This window comes from Macaca nemestrina, chromosome 4, assembly GCF_043159975.1.
Source record: "Macaca nemestrina isolate mMacNem1 chromosome 4, mMacNem.hap1, whole genome shotgun sequence".
In the NCBI taxonomy this organism is placed as follows: Eukaryota; Metazoa; Chordata; class Mammalia; order Primates; family Cercopithecidae; genus Macaca; species Macaca nemestrina.
Genome location: NC_092128.1, coordinates 24,303,178 through 24,320,776, shown reverse-complemented (window position 1 = coordinate 24,320,776; position 17,599 = coordinate 24,303,178). Strand labels below are relative to the sequence as shown.

The following is a 17,599-nucleotide window of genomic DNA, read 5'->3' as shown; positions in this document are numbered from 1 at the left end:
GTATCTGACCTCAGGGCTCTCCAGAAAGCAACAATTCCTTTTAATTCCTCTCTTACCTCTTTTCATGCCCCAAATCCCACACACATACCTCAAATCCAAAATAATTCAACCATAGCCTTGTGCATTGATGTCACAGGGCTTTCCTCTACTGAGAGGTTGAGCACAAAATCTCTTTAATTCCCTACTGCTTTCAGACTATGAAATGATGTCTGTTGGTGAATTGTTTATACATTCCACCAAAACAAGCCAACAAAAAAACTGAATGAAGTTGGCTCTTTTTTTCTCTCTGTGGATTTCAGAAAATTCCAGTATGTTGCCAGTTAGGCTTCCAAAATGGATGAACAATCTAAAAAAAGATCTAGACAGCAACATTATGTAGAGAAACAAGCACTATACTAGGAATCAGAAAAATGAGTTTTTGTTTTTACTTGTTTAAAACCGATTTATGCCTAGTGTTCCATTATTGGAACATTGAGCACATGGGAGGTATTTATATCCTACTGCTTAAGGTCATCGCCAAGGTCTGATTGCAAAAATTCAAAAATGGCAACCTCAGGCATAAATGGGTTAAATGTTCTCTTATTTTAACCCTTACCTAAGCTGTGTGACCTTAGGAAAGCACACGGCCTCTCTGAGCTTTGATCCTCATCCAAGTGGGCTTCACGCTCTCCCAGGTCCTTCCAGCCCCCTGATCGTCTTCCTTCCTTCCTCCCTTCCTTCCTTCCTTCCTTCCTTCCCTCCCTCCCTTCTTCCTTCTTTCCTTCCTTTCTTTGTCTTTTTCTTTCTTTCTCTCTTTCTTTCTTTCTTTCTTTCTTTCTTTCTTTCTTTCTTTCTTTCCTTCTTTCTTTCTTTCCTTCTTTCTTTCCTTCTTCGTTTGTTTGTTTTGAGATGGAGTCTCTCTCTGTTGCTCAGGCTAGAGTGCAATGGCGTCATCTTGACTCACTGCAACCACCACCTCCCGGGTTCAAGCTATTCTCATGTCTCAGCCTCCCAAGTAACTGGGATTACAGGCACCCACCACCGCGCCCGGCTAATTTTTGTATTTTTAGTAGAGATGGGTTTTCCCCGTGTTGGTCAGGTTGGTCTCGAACTCCTGACCTCAGGTGATCCGCCCACCTCGGCCACCCAAAGTGCTGGGATTACAGGCGTGAGCCACCGCGCTCAGCCTCGTGTTCCTTTCTTTTGCCACTTATTTATAAACTTATATTCTTGAATAGAACATCTTTATTCTTCTGCTTTTCCAGTATTTTAAGGCAGTAAAAAATATTTTTGGAAAATACTTAACTTTACGAGTTGCCATATACATGATTTTTACCTAAGCCAGGACTGAAAATAGTTAATTTTTGTAGTTGACCATTCATGTGATGTTCTTTCTTTCCATCTGAAAGTAATGTGGAGGAGGTGACATTAACATAACGAAAGCATGGAAGAAATAGGAATGTCAGTCTTTGATGCTGAGCTTCTTAACTCTTCCTTCTTATATGTCATTGCCAAATCGGTGTCGGCATTTCAAATGGCTTTGGGATAGCACACCGGCTTGAGAGGAGTTGAGGTGAAGCCTCTCGTTTTGGTTTTCCTGTTGAATAACTACACTGAAATTCACCAAGACAGAGTCAGTGGTGAGCTTTAGGCCACTGAATTAAACCAAGCTCGCTGGCCCCATCTAGGGATGAAAAGCATTTAGCCCATGTTCTAACCATTGAATTAGACATCAAAGGTCCAAAGTTCTGAGACTGACTTAGAATAACCTTTTACCTCCAGGCGGCACAATCTCCAGAACGTTCCTGGAGGATGAACTTTTGGCTTTCACCAGCCTGCCTGTTAAGCCATCCACCAAGGAAGATGAAATGTCTGACCAGACATCACTCCCAGGTGGCAGTTCGTGCCTGTTTCCTCTCACATGGCCATCATGGGACATCATTCTGGAAATCATTCTGCAGCTGTATGAAACCAGGGCCAAAACCCATTCCCCTACCCCAGAAGCAAGGGAAATATGGATATGGGAGAAATGAAATTGACTGACTATTGGTGATGGGGTGCTGTTGTCAAGGGTAAGGACTGGGCAATACTTCTAAGAGACTGAACACCTTTTGTTTTATCAAGAAAACAATGAAAGACCCAAGGCAAAACAAGCAAGAAGCAAAATGGCCAATAGTTTGTCTCCAGCCAGGTTTCTGTAAGGACTAGGAGGAACAGCCTCCCAGGAGTCAGGGAGACAGATAGGCTGTCTTCTTGTCAGTCACTGTGAGATGACAGGGTCACAGGGTCACTCAGCTTTGTTTGTAGAATCCTGAGCCCCCTAAATCCAGTCTTGGATAGGAGGAGGGGGGAAGGAGCTCTATGGAAAGGGGAGCCTTATCAAGATTCTGGAGGACCCGCAAGTGGCTCTGGCCCTGGGAACAGCTGCTCTGCCATATTTGCTAAATACCTGTCACCGGCAGAATCCTGCTCTAGATGCTGAGAGAAGCTACAAGGGCTATGAAAGTTCTCTCCATTCATGGAGTTTGAGGTATGAATCGACACAAAATTGGTCTGTAAAAATGCATGTGACCATGCATTTACTGTCCCCCTCAGCTGCACAGAAAGCTACGCTGATACCCCTGCCACTCAAGGGTAGGACACACCTACAACTTCAGAGTTGGAAAGCACCCTCAGTAATCCCCTGGAACAATCCTCTCCCCGATTTACAGAAGAAACAATACCCAGAAAAGGGGAGTGGTTGCCCCATGCAGCTGGGAAGAGGCAGCATGGGAAGAAGAACTCCAGGCTGCTGGAGCCCATGAGGGGTCCAGCCCGGCCCAGGCCGCCTGACTCTTCTTGTGAGTTAAGGGAAGGGAGCAAGAGAAGTCAGAATCCGACCATGTGAGTTTTAATCCCCTTTGTGATAGTCTGTGCTTGCAAATGGTTAAGACAGTGTGTGGCTTTGCCTGTTTTTCTGCCCACATGCTGACAATTTTGTTGAACAAAATTACAAAAATAGCACAAGGATAACCTTTCCCCCGCCCTCTGCATGTATCTTCCCAACATTGTTATGCTCGCCAATCTTGTGCTATTAGATCAGCTTTCTTATTGCATCTATGCATTATGGAACATTCTGGTTACAAGCCTGCATGCTGGAGTCAGACTACCTCGGTTCAAATCCCACCACTGCCTCTGCTGGCTGTGACGTCTGGCAAGTTCCTTAACCTCTGTCTTCAGTTTTCTTGCCTGAACAGTAAGGAAGGGGATCAGATCCTCTCAGAGGTGCTGCTGAGCCCTGACATGATTGTGCTTTTATTTATTTAAAAAATATAAAAATGATGACTGTGCCTATTAGAGGCAGGAATGGAACAGAAGGAGTAGGCAGTGGTGAGAGAAAGATGGATCAAAGAGCCTTTCCCTTTGGCTGTAAACCAGTTTCTCTTGTTTCTCTTTGCCTTGTTTTTTAGGTATCTCTGACTGCAGAGGAAGAACACGGGAACTTTGAGTTGTTATTACTGAGGAAGACAGCATGATCAGGAATTTGACCAGGAAGCCCAGGTCACATCTAACATCAGTGAGGCAGTGACTGGTTAAAGGCTTGATGAGAACTGGCTGTCTGGCCCCAGGCTGCCAGGAATAGCAGGGGTGAATGACCTATAGAACCTCAGGCTGTATCAGCTTGGGTGGACTAAGTGATCACCATGTCCCCCTAGAAGCTAGTCTGGAAGCCATCCGCAGGGGAGTCTGAACTAATGAACCAGGGCCACTGGGGATGGGACCCAGGAATCTGGATTTTAACCAGCATCTCAGCTGACTCTTAGGCTTCAGGTTTAGAACCACTGATGTGGTCCATTCTTCTCACCGACAAACAAGGACCAGCTCTTTCTTTTTTCTCTGCTTCTCTCCAGACAGAAGGTGTTCAGGGTAGAGAAGTAGAGTTTGACCTCAGTGCTGCTTCTTCTAAGCCACCGTGTTCAGAGAGCTAAGCATAAGGCAGAATGGAGGTGAGAAATTGCTCAGAAATTCTCAAAGCCCAGGCAAAGGTAGACTTGATTTCCTTTTGCATGCTTCCCTGAAATATGTTAATTCTGGTGTAAACATGGTCTGAGGTGTTACTAGGGTGAGGAGAAAGGCGTGCTGAGAAAGGAGGCCCTTACTCTCATAGGCCTTTCCTTGCAGGTCACAAGATGTCACCGATGGGTTGTTCTGAAAACATCTGCCCCCTGCCACCCCCGCCAAGCAGAGTCCTACCCTCTTACGAAAGCAGTTTCTCCGAGGTCAAAGGCTGGGAACAAACTGCAAATAAAAGCATCAATCTCCTTTGCAGCTGACTCACTTAGGTCACCCCAGGGAGCAGCCAAACCGCTGTATAAGGGGGGGACAGCTCGATTTGAGGCATGTATAAATTAGGAAATGTGTAGTACTAATGGAAAATTAATAGGTTGTTTCATTTGCAGAGCTGATAGACAAATTTGGCATTCCGTGTGTTCAGACCTTTAAATATTTATAACCAAGGCCTACAGGAGTACTGTTTCTGTAGAGACTTTTCGGATAGAGTATTGTGAATTTCAAAGAGCCCTTTGCTAAGCCTATCTGCTATTTCATTCCACTTTTTTTTTCCTGTAAATAATGGCTAAAGAAATTTTCCTGGGTCACCTTAGTAAACACTGTGTGGTAGTACTTTGAGTGTTGTAGGGCCCTGGGATACACCCACTACGCAGGGCTAACTACCCAGCAAAGAAGTCCCTTTGAACAGGTGGAAGGGCCAAACCTATGGCAATTTAACTTTGAGAAACCATAGGACCTCACTGCCGATAGACTTTGTTTGAGATGGGCCCTGGAGACCCCTCTGAAAAGTATTTCGGGAAATGTGAGCAGTTCATGTCCTCTTAGAAAAACTTCAGCTACTTCTAGGGAGTCATGAGCAAACCCCAAATTGCAGAAAGGGGCTTCTCGGGGATTTTGAGACTTTGGGGAGTTTGAGAACTTGACCTTCCCAGAGTACCCTCGAGAGGGGTGAACAGATCAAGAACCGGACACTCCATGGTAGCACCTGCAAACCCTCTTCCTCACACCCAAAAGGAGTGCTTGGCCCCCACTGGGACTCCTTGCACCCCAGGGAAATGGGTCCAGGAGAGTTAAGCAATTCATCCAAAGTCCCACTAGAATGAGTGGCAGGGCTAGGGTTCAAACTCACATCTGCCAAACCTCAAAGCCACACTGCAATGTAATTATGAAAATAATATGATACTTTTAGTTACTGAGGCATGCTTCACTGAACCTCAGATTCTTTATCTATCAAGCCAGGCTAATAACACCCACACACAGAGCTAAGGTCAGTGTTAAATGAGATGATACACATATGTCGAGCACCCAACATTGTTTCTGGAACATAGAAGACACATAACATAGGATAACTATAATTTTTACTGTGGTTGGAGAGTAGAAACAAATGAGTGGGTTAGGGAAAGAGTGCACATTATTGTCTGTAACCCAATACAGAGAAAGATCAGTGATCTTTGGGAATTGAAAAGAAGTGTTACAGATTGTCACCCTATCCCACTCTGACATAACAAATCTTTAGATCAGCCAAGCAACAACAAGAATGATTGTTAGGGATGGTTGTAAGAGAATGGGTGGCGATAGACTCAAGAATGTTTTGAAGAGTGAAGCAACTTGCCGAGTTGCAAGTACAAATAATAAAGGGACAGCAAACAAGAACATAGGAGCCAATCTGCCGACACCAGAAAGAGATGATCTCTGTCCTTCATTTAGCATGTAACGAGCAGCTACCGCATGCTGAGAACTGTGCCGGTAGAGATCTGTGTTCCTCTCAGGAGGGCGCTTCTGGTGCTAGACGCAAAATTGGACACTGTGGGATCACTGACATGTCTGTAATGATAGGGAAATACCATCCTAACAGATCCAGGTAAGCAGAGGACAGTAACGCGGCTAATAAGTGTTCAGTAGTAACAGCTGCTTCCACTGTTGACCATTCTTCTGAAGCACAGTTATATTTATTAGAAAAGCTTTTGCAAATATGATTTTACTAAAGTTGCAACATTTGATGTTAAATTCCAGTGGGATCCACTTTCCTGGTAATGTGTCCAGATCCCTTGGGGGAGCACATGGTTTCAATGAGTGGAGAATACTAGAACACTAGAATGATGTGATTATTTCTACCAACCAAACAATGAATTATTCCTACCAAACAAACAACGAAAAAAAAGGGCTTTGTTTTGTTTTTGGTTCTCCTGCACTGATGTAGCTGTTGGAGTCTGTAGAAAGAAATAGCAGAAAAATGTTTTGCAATTTCAAAGAGTACCTGTGGCCAAACGCTATACCATTCAAAGTTAGAAGTCGTTTTATGAAGTGAGACAGTAAATTCAGGCAGTAGCTTTCTAATATCTCAGTGTTCTGTAAGCCAGTGGTTCTAGTATTTTGAAAGTCATTTTAAAATTAGGGGCCAGGAGTGCTGGCTCATGCCTGTAATCCAAATACTTGGGAGGCCGAAGTGGGAGGATCACTTGAGTCCAGGGGCTAAAGACCAAGCCTGGGCAACATAGCGAGACTCCATTTGTACAAAAAAACAAACACACAAAAGAATTAGCAGGGCCTGGTGTGTGTGCCTGAAGTCCTAGCTACCCAGGTGGCTAAGGCGGGAGGATCTCTTGAGCCCCAGTTGAGGCTGCAGTTTTCCACAAAAGAAAGGACTTTTTCCGCATTAACAAAAGGAGGATAAAAACATGAACTAAGAATAAAAGAGCCTCCTTTCCAAGTAAAGGTGATAGGTAGCCTTAACCTTGTAGCATATTCCAGCTAGGTTTTGGCTAATGTCTGCATACTTTCCTTCAAGCGTATGCTGCTGGACTGCATTTTTTCACCCCCCCGCCCCCGCCTTCATTTAGGTGGGGCCATGTGACTAGTTCTTAGCAATGGAGTGCAGAAGGGATGCATGCTTGCTCTGGGTCAGGTGGCTAGGTGCAGGTGTGTCCTCTCTACCCTCCCTTCCCAGGTTCTAGAAGATGTCAGAGCCCCTGAATGGAAGGAGTTCAGGTCCCAGAATGATCACTGGAGCAGTCCTCACGCTCATGGACTGTGATAGGACTGCAAAATAAACCTTTATTGTGTTAAGCAATTGAGATTTGAGGGTTATATATTAGAGGTGCGTTATTATTTAGCTTAACTAGCACATCCCAATTCATGAATACATTTATACATTTATTTATTATATTTACTCTATGTGTTCACTTTTCTAACTGCTCTGTGAACCAGTAAAAACTTTATTACAGACAAGTTTGGGAACCACTGCCATATGGCCTGGATTTAGAAGTTCAAAATACAGAAGAGTAGAAGTTAGTGAATCATACCATCGAGAATTATGACTGGTTTTTTGTAAACTTTTTTAGTTTTAAGGACTCTAGAATAAAATGTACTAGTTACTCTACATTAAAAGGCCTATTTGTAGGGACCATCAAAGAATCACATATGTTAATTGGTGCAGAAGAGTCAACGCTACTTGGTCTGTACCACACCATCTAATTTGATCTTAGCCTATCAGCATCCTGATATCTGCTAAAGCCCTAGTGAATTTTCTATTTCAAGTGTAATATTTAAGGTAACACTACCAAGTGCTCCTAGGAAAAGTCACACAAAAAATAAGTGATCTAGAATGTAACATTATGAAGATTTGAACAGGAAGGAATCAGATATCAATTTTTTAGAAAACAGCCCCTAGACTGGGCATGGTGGCTCATGCCTGCAATCCCAGCACTTTGGGAAGCCAAGGCAGGCAGATCACCTGAGGTCGGGAGATCGAGACCAGCTTGACCAACATGGAGAAACCCTGTCTCTACTAAAAATACAAAAATTAGCCAGATGTGGCGGCGCATGCCTGTAATCCCAGCTACTCAGGAGGCAGGAGAGTCGCTTGAACCCAGGAGGTGGAGGTTGCGGTAAGCAGAGATGGCGCCACTGCACTCCAGCCTGGGCAACAAGAGCAAAACACCGTCTCAAAGAAAAAAGAAAACAGCTCCTAACTAATATATAGACATAGAGATAGATAGATGATAGATGATAGATGATAGATGATAGATAGATAGATAGATAGATAGATAGATAGATAGATAGATAGATATAGCAACACCAGTTAAAAAAAGAAAACCCTCAAATCACTCCAAATCAAGGCAATATATTTTAAAAGGATACAAAGGGCAAATGAAATATGAGATTTATACTGCCTGAATGTCAATCCTTAGTTTGACTCTGAAAGTATTAATGATAGGTAAGGTTTTGACAGTCATGTGTCCTAACAAGTTAATAAATCAACACACAAAAGCAACATTTTCAGTTTTTCAGACTACTTTTCAGTAATGTGACCAAACATGCATTGTGAAATCAGTCTGAAACTAGCCTCTTTTGTGAGGGTAATCATACATTGCCCAATATCTAAAACATTCCCAGTGCCTTCAAGGGCATAGGTGCTAATGGAGGCCTTTGGAGCGGGTTTACAACATGCACAAACACACACACACAGTCTCATTACATTAAAAGTGACACCTCATTTTTTTCTAATTTCAAATTTTATTTTAAATTTGTGTGGGTGCATAGTAGGTGTATATATTTATAGGTACATGAGATGTTTTGATACAGTATGCAATGTGTCATAACCACATCATGGAGAATGGAGTATCCATCCCCTCAAGCATTTATCATTTGTGTTATAAGCAATCCAATTATATCCTCCTTTAGTTATTTTAAAATGTACAATTAAATTATTATTGACTATAGTCACCTTATTTTGCTATCAAATAGTAAGTCTTATTCATTCTTCCTATTTTTTTTGTACCCATTAACCATCCCCACCCCTCTTTCACCCCCCCCATATCATTTTTTGACCAAATACCATTACTCAATTTGGTGACAGTAAGGACCATTCATCTGACCATCTCCCCAAGTAGAACCATACACGGACTATGGTGCACATTCAATATTCTTCACTGACAGCCATTGGTTGAATGACCCCTTTAATTTATGAGACCTTGGTCTGAATGACTTATAGTTGTTTCCACAACCTCAAACCACCTTCTAAGATGTGAAGGAGGTGGTGTGAGGTGGACAGTACACTGTTTCGAGTCAGACATTCTGGCTTTCTTATTTGTCAGCTGTGTGTCCTTGGGCAAACAACTCAACAGCTTGAGGCCTTGGTTTCTTCACGCCACAGAAGTTATACAGAGTCTTGGGAACGTTTTGAGCATAAATGGGATAATGTATAAATAATATGATACATGGTATGATGATTCATTATTGTTATTTAAAGGGATATACATAGCCTGTGAAAATAACATCAAGATTTACAAGCATTTGGATCCATGAAAGTTAATTGGAATAAGTTTTTCTCTTTGCAAACTAGACAGCTCTTATTTGTTTTATTAGTCCTGGAATGCTGGTTAAAAACTCAGTCACACCACTACAACTTGAGGGATTAATAAAATGGGTGACAATTTGAAAAAGACCTTTACAATTTCCAGCTTTTTCTTTACCATTCACAAAGGGCAGGAATGCTATGGAGACCGAAATAAGCGGGAGGTGGAGATTTAAAATGGAAAGTACCATGACGGGCATCTGAAGTTTCTTTTGGATTAGGCTCTGATTAAAGAATGGAAAATATTTTTGCAATGGAAATTCTTGTCATTAAGCCAAACACCTTTGCTGGATTATTTTCCTCTTGGGAGAGCTGACGCTCCCTCCCAGGCTGGCCACCCTGTCTCTTTAGGGACTGACATCCCATCTGTAACCAATAATTTCAATATGGATTTCTTGAGCCCTGTATTTCTAGGAATTATTATTAGTATTATCTATTTTATTTTTTTGAGACAGAGTCTGGCACTGTCGCCCAGGCTGGAGTGCAATGGCTCGATCTCGGCTCACTGCAACCTCCGCCTCTCGGGTTCAAGCAATTCTCTTGCCTCAGCCTCCCAAGTAGCTGGGATTACCAGCACCCGTCACCATGCCCGGTTAATTTTTTGTATTTTTTGTAGAGACGGGGTTTCACTACATTAGCCAGGCTGATCTTGAAATCCTGACTTCATGATCTGCCTGCCTCGGCCTCCCAAACTGCTGGGATTACAGGCGTGAGCCACCGTGCCCGGCCAGGAATTAATTTGTAACAATAGTTTGGTATAGGATTAAACTACCCAGAAACAGTTAAGTATCTAAATGTCTTCCTATGTGACCAGTTTTTTAATTGCAGAAGAATAATACAATATTTTTTACATTTCTACAAACTATATTTATTTGTAGAAATTTTGGAAAATGTAGGAAAACATAAAGACTAAAGTAATAACTACACATGATCCTACTTCATTTTTGAGCCTAGCTTTTCAGTTTTTTTATATGTATGTACATCTATTTATACACATCGATATGTATGTTTACATGTGTAATATGTGTAATACATGCTTTGAGAGCTCATATTTACAAACTACTAGAAACTGGCCTTTTTTTTTTTTTTAAATGGAGTCTTGCTCTGTCACCAGGCTGGAGTGCAGTGGCACAATCTCCGCTCACTGCAACATCTGCCTCCGGGGTTCAAGTGATTCTCCTGCCTCAGCCTCCTGAGTAGCTGAGATTATAGGTACCCACCACCATGCCCGGCTAATTTTTGTGTTTTTAATAGAGACGGGGTTTCACCATGTTGGTCAGGCTGGTCTCAAACTCCTGACCTCAGGTGATCTGCCCGCCTTAGCCTCCCAAAGTGCTGGGATTACAGGCAGAACTGGCTTTTTAATTTAGTATATCATGAACATTTCCCCATGTCATTGATTTTCTACTCCAGAATGATTGTAAAAGGCTGTAGAGTGCCCCATGGCAGTGGGTTTTGCTGTGGCCTGGCCACAGGGTTCAGGAAGCCCTTCCCCAGGGCAACACTGGGTTGCACTTCCCTGCCTGCCCTGCTCTGTAGGGGAGCACGTGCTCTATGCAGGGCATCCCATAGAGGCACCCGCCTGCTCTGCCACCCCCAAGGTCGCGCTCCCTGTGCTGTCCCATGGGGTCAACCAAACCAGCAGTTGTACCGTCTCGTGCCTGATGATTTTCACAGTCTCAAGGGGATGGGGAGGGAAGGGGAGGAGGCTTCCCACAGGGGCCGCCCTGCATGTGAAGAGTGCCAGTGTGGCCCAGCAGTGAACCCCCCAGGCTGGTGTCAGGCTGACTGATTTCTGAATCCCTGCCCCACTGTACACCAGCGCTAGGCCCTCCAGCAAGGTCTCAAACCTCTCCGGCTGAGATAAGGTGATAACGAAAGTGCTTACTTCAAAGAGTTGTGAGAATTAAGTAAGAAATCCATGCAAAGCATGTGACACAGTGTCTGGTAACCAGGAGGGGCTCAGTAAATGTCAGCTGGTGTCACTGTTACCTCAGGGTTCCTGTGAGAGTGAGGGAAGTTGATGGGAGGACAGGTGGGGTAAGGTACAGAGAAGAATCCCAAGAAGAAACAGAGTCTAGGGAGGATGCTGGTGTCAGTGGTGGGAGGGACTGTGTGATGTGAGTTTCACGTGTCAACTAGGGCAGGCCGTGGCACCCAGATATGTGAATAAACATCAGTCTAGATGTCACTGTGAAGGTATTTTTTAGGTGATTCACATTTAGATCATTAGACTAAGAGTAAAGTAGTTATTCTCCAGGATGTGGTTAGGCCTCATCACAAAGGCCTTAAGAAGGAAAAAAACCAGAGGTGCCCTAGAGAGGAATACATTCTGCCTTCAGACCAACTTTGGACTTCAGCAGCAACCCCAGCTCTTCGCTGGTCTCCAGCCTGTCTGCCTGCTGCGCAGACTTCAGCCTGGCCAGCCCTCATAATCACGTGAGCCAATTCCTTAAAATCAACCTCAGTCTCTCTCTCTCTCTCTCTCTCTCTCTCTCTCTCTCTCTGTATGTGTCTCTCTCTCTCTCTCTGTCTCTGTCTGTCTCTCTCCATATATATCCTATTGGTTCTGTTTCTCTGGAAAACTGTAACTAACACATGCTGTTATGTAAAATGTAGAAAAAATAGAGAAAAGTAAAATGGAGACAATGAAGGGTCAGGCAAGGTTGGTGAAGGAGGGAAGAGAAAGGGATCATTGTACATATTCAGAGCATGAATCATCTCCCATTTATCTTTGTAGCCTTAATGCAGTTCCTGGTGTATAGGTACCAAATAAAGGAAAGAAGGAAAGAAGGAAAGGAGAGAGGGAGGAAGGGAAGGTGGGAAAGAGGAAAAACAGAAATTCCCAAGACAGGCTTGAGGCAAGATTCTGCTCTAGTTGTCATTCTCCCTTTTTAATTCTTGAAACAATGCCTAGAGTATTCCTTTTCAGCGTACTCTAAAATCAAACAACAAGCACAGATCTCTTACCATTTCCTCCAGACCTTTTGCTTCATCAGACATCTCTCTCATCTATCTCACTTGGAGGTCCAGCCAACAATATCTTCTTTTTAAAATATTTAGTCTGGAATCTGTCTTGGCACAGCCATAATGCCCTGCTTTGATTACGGACCGGTGGAGAGATGGGACCCGGAAGACAAATGCCCCAGATTACTGGGTAATGACATTCCGGCCACCAGAATTCTTCCCTGTGGTTTCAATTGGATACACGCATTGCATGCACTGTAGTCACCCACAAAGCAGCCACATTCCTGCGCAAGACACTGGAATTGTGTCTCTGGGAAAATGTCCCACCTGGGACAATCCCTGGAATGCCTTCTAGAATTAAAGTAGACACTAAAGATGATGGGTTATCAATTTATTATTTTAGTTTTGTTCATCCTCAGAACTCAAGAGTGAGTTTTCTCTTTTGTGGAAGAATTGCAGGATTCTGGGGAGACTTTGATGCTCAAAGGGATTCTTCCCACCATAGGGTCAGAGAATCGGTCTTTTAGCTAAGATCTGACGTGTATTGAAATAACAAACTACCCCTGAATAAAAGAGCACTCTGAGATGGAATCAGACATGCCTTCGAGTGGGGTTTACATAATAGAGGGAAAGAAGAGAAAAAAGTCGTTAAAAATCCAAGAGGAAAACATGCCTGAAAATAAACTTGATGCGTTTTATAATTTGGACTAGGACAATTCTCATTCACTCCTTTCCTCTTTCATTCAAGGATTTATCGACAGTCTATAATATATAAGGGACTCAGATATACACAACTTGGGAGAAGGGTAAAGGTGCAAAAACAGAAAAGGAACTTTAAATCCACCTTTCACATTGACAGATGCAGGTCTGGTGATTTCACCAAATTACTTCCTAACTAGTCAGCATCAGGAAATAAGTGACATTGGTGTTCATTACCCTCCTTCTCACTTTTCATTCCTCATTTCCTAGACACCCTGTGGACACCCCTTCGGTAGTTCTATTTAATGCCTGCCTAGAACCTACACTTCATGTTAATTTCCACTTTAATCCAAACTTACCTGAGCTAGCCCCTATTCCTTCTCACCTGGATGGTGCTGTGTAAAATAACCATAGTAAACAATTTCCTTTTAAGGGATCTAGTTGGAAACGTGGATGGCCCCCAAACATGCAGTTCCCTCTGACTATGGGGAAGGTTGGGAATGACTTGCTGCCTCGGTGACTGAAAGCCTGGGGCTCCGGGACATGCAGCGCCTTACGCCAAGCAGGATTTCTCAGACCGTGTTTTGTGGGATATGAGTTTCAGGAGAAATTCACAGGTATGCTACAAAGAGAAACTTTTTTAAAAATTGAATGAGTGTGGAAAACATGACATAATAAATCCCCCCTAGGAAATCCCCAACCCTCAAATTAGTATAATAAAGGCTTGATATCCTTCAGTAAAGAAACTCATTGATTTTAGTTCAGCTTAATAGTAATTCCAGGTGGGAAATAGATTTTTTCCTATGGAATGATGGTCCACAGCACAGTAGCTTAGAAAATGCACGCCCAAACTCATGAATAGAAGTGGTGAGATTTCAGACGACTCCAAACAGCAGAGAGAAAAAATGTCTTGAACTGGGGAGGGTTGGTGATATGGTTTGGGTCCGTGTCACAGCCCAAATCTCATGTCAACTTGTAATCCCCAGTGTTGGAGGTGGGACCAGGTGGCAGGTGACGGGATCAGGGGGATGGATTTCCCCTTTGGTGCTATTCTCCTGAGAGTGAGTTACTGCTAGATCTGGTTGTTTAAAAGTGTGTAGCACCTCCCACCTCCCACCTTTCTCTCTTCCTCCTGCTCCAGGCATGGACGATGTGCCCGCTTCCCCTTCATCTTCCGCCATGATTGAAAGTTTCCCGAGGCCTCCAAGCGTCATGCTTCTTGCACAGCCTGCAGAACCGTGAGCCAATTAAACTTTTTTTCTTTCTAAATTATCAAAATTTTGTATTTCTTTATAGCAGTGTGAGAATGGCCTAATGCAGTTGGTTTAGAGGAGAGGAAGAAGTTCCAGCCCAACTGCATGGCACCCCAAGAACATGCAGACCCATATTGTAGATACATCCCACGCTCCTTCATCTCCCAGCGGACTTGTCCTTCCTCTGGCAGGTTCTTCCCGGTCCTTTCAGGTCCCTCCTCTTCAAGTTTGTCCACTTCTCCATCGAGAAGACTTAACTCTGCCCACCTTGCTCTCCTCTCAGGCCACTCCTGTCTGCCTCTCTGCATACCGGTACTGATGCAAGGCAGGTTCTTGGCTTTGCTCAGGAAAAAATTCAAGAGCGAGCTGGCAGTGGAAGGAAGCAAGTTTATTGAAGCAGCAGTGTCACTGCTCACTGACTGCTCCTTGCCCAATAGAGTTAGCCACAGGCAGTTTGCTCAGAGGAGCAGCGTATGGGCTGTTGGTAAGCAGTATTTATACTCGTTTTTAATTAAATGCAAATTAAGGGGTGGGTCATTCAGAAATCTCTAGAAAATGGGTGGTAACTTCTAGATTTGACCATGGAAAGGGATGACAACTTCCGGGTGTTGCCATGACATTTGTAAACTGTCATGGCACTGGTGGGAGTGTCTTATGCTGATGGGCAGCTAGGGCAAGTAGAGGTTGCTTTCTTGGTGCCACTTGCTGGTTCTGGGCACCAAAGGGTTGAAAGAGGTGTCACTTGCTGGTTCTGGGCAGTTTCCTATCTGGTCTGGAAAACAAGTCCTGCCAGTCTCCTACTTCAATACCAGCTGTACTTTCTCCTTTGCCTAGTAGGGGAGCAGCTGCATTTTCCTTATTAGTTGGCTCAGCTTCTTTCCTTCAATGAGTTGCTATATGTTACCCATGGAGGAAGGCTATGCCTTGTTGCAAAGATTCCACAAATATAAAACTCTAGCTTCATTGTAAGATATATATACTTCAACTCTTTAGAAAAATAAATTATAATAAACACACACTCAAATTTGACATGCAGCAGATTTTAACATACTAGAGACCACCACTACAGTGACTTCTACTACTGGGTGAGCTTGGTTAAGTTCAAACCCGGAAACAGCATTTCTCTCTTGAAATATATTTTCACTCTTGTGTATATATTTGAATGTCTTATACACGTGTCTTTGAACAGATCATGTAGGTCTGCCATAATCTGTTCCTGAATTTGGGCCTGTGCATGTACCCAAAAGTAAACTATTGCAAGTATACACCCTCTGTTAACATGGGAAAGACCATGCTCCATTAAATAGCTAGGTAAGGCTTGGGTATATATGGTCAGCACTGTGCTATCTTCTAGGGTGAAAATCAGTGATCCAGTACAAGTGGACATGTTATGCATTTTCTTATGGCAGTATCATACTGTAGTAGTTTTAATGAATTAAGTTTTCTTGCCTTCAAGTTTACAAATTTTATATGTGTGTGTATATATATATACACACACACACACACACATATATGTGTGTGTATAAGACAGAGTTTATGCTTATATTTATTTTCCTCTGCCCCACAAGTGGGAATGGGATAATTATACTTACAATAAGAAATGTATCAAGATAAAAATGACAAGTCTGACCAGGTCGAAGGCCAGTCAATGAAGGCCATGTGTGGAAAGTTTTCTCATAAAGTCATGCAGAGACAAGGAGAACATTAATAATTATTTGTCATTGGGGTTCACCTTTTATGGAGCTAAAAGTTACTGGATGTACTTCAGGCAGTAAAAATTTGCAAAATAGTTCTATGATGCCTGCCAAGTTACAATGGTATTTTGAAACAGAATATAGTGAGAATAAAAATAAGGTTATTGGTATCTTACAGTGTGTCTTGAGCTTACTGTACCTAGAAAACTGAATATGAACTAAAATTAAATCTTACAATAAAAAGTCACATCCAGCATGACTCTAAGTAGATGTACTCTGAGAGAAAATGGAATGTACCATCAGGGGTAGTTTTGTTAAACAATCTGTTTAAACAATGCAACTGGCTACTATAAAAATTCAACCACTCTCATGTCTCATAAGATACTAGCTCAGATGCAAGAATTATCACCCAGTGTGTTTAATGAATCAATTAAAAGGCTGAAATTTTGTGAAATTTTGATAACTCCGGTGGACCAGACTCTGTGTTGCTTGCTTTTGTATTGTAGGTTTATGCAGGCAAATATGAGAAAGATTTGTTATTTTCTAAACTCTTGACATGTACACGACAGAAGAAGAAATTTTTAGATGTTTAAATCAGTTTTTAACACACCTTCAAATAAATTGGCAAAAATATAAGCTAGCAATATGGACAGTGTGAAAATAATGGCAGGGAAAAAATTCAGCCGGAAGGGTTCACGTCAACACCATGAAGTGAGTTCAAATATTCATGGTAGGTAGAGTGGACGTGAGCTAGTTATTAAAAATATGATAGCATCTTTCAAAACTACTTTGCACCATGACTTGCAAATTGTTAGTTTTATTAAGGAGTAGTATTTACATTGTAGACTTTGATGTGTGATATGGATGATGTGACTAGTTAGTTCTAGAATTTACCTTTTTCACACCAAAGACCAATGCCAAATGAGATAAGAAATCACTGGTCTTTGTTTTTTTGTGGTTATTGTTGTTGGTAAACAAACTCCATTACCATACTATCTCTCAAATATAACAAGGTTGGACCACTGAAGCTTTATATATATACTTATCTTAGACTGTATCTATCTATCTATCTAATCTATGTGTCCATCTATCTATCTGTCTATAATATATTTAATTTTTAAGACAGTATATTTTTACAGAAAAATTGAGCAGAAAGTACAGAGAGTTGCATAGTCTCTCTCCCCTACCTCAACATACACAGTTTCTCCTAGTGTTAACATCTGACATTAGTGTGGTACACTCGTTAAAACTGATGAATCAAAACCGATCCTGCTATATTATGAACTAAAGTCCATGGTTTAGGCTAGGGTTCATTCTGTGTTGTATAGGTCTATGTGTTTTGACAAATGCATAATGTCATGTATCTGCCATAACAGTGCCATACGTAATGGTGTCACCACTCAAAGGACCACTGTGGTTTTAATAAGCTGAAAGAGCCCAATTGGAAAAGCAGAGTGACCTTGGTTACCTTGCTTACAATGGTCAGGAAAGCACCAGGAATGAAATCGAAACACATTTCAGTTTCATTCAGTACATCTCATTTCATGCAATACCAACTAAACGTACCTGCTTTGATCCCAAGAATGAAGGAAAATAAGGGA

The 17,599-nt window shown here is 42.4% G+C and overlaps 2 long non-coding RNA genes across 2 annotated transcripts; both read left to right on the top strand.

Moving 5' to 3' along the window:
* The first annotated feature begins 2,553 nt into the window (after nt 1–2,553).
* Nucleotides 2,554–4,589, top strand: LOC105471340 (uncharacterized). The gene is made up of 4 exons (XR_011621958.1): nt 2,554–2,862; nt 3,429–3,519; nt 3,874–3,965; nt 4,141–4,589. It is a non-coding gene; the product is annotated as an uncharacterized lncRNA (long non-coding RNA).
* Nucleotides 4,590–11,545: 6,956 nt separating this feature from the next.
* LOC139362728 (uncharacterized) lies at nt 11,546–17,063 on the top strand. The gene is made up of 4 exons (XR_011621954.1): nt 11,546–11,824; nt 13,485–13,668; nt 14,193–14,289; nt 15,494–17,063. It is a non-coding gene; the product is annotated as an uncharacterized lncRNA (long non-coding RNA).
* Nucleotides 17,064–17,599: the final 536 nt, after the last annotated feature.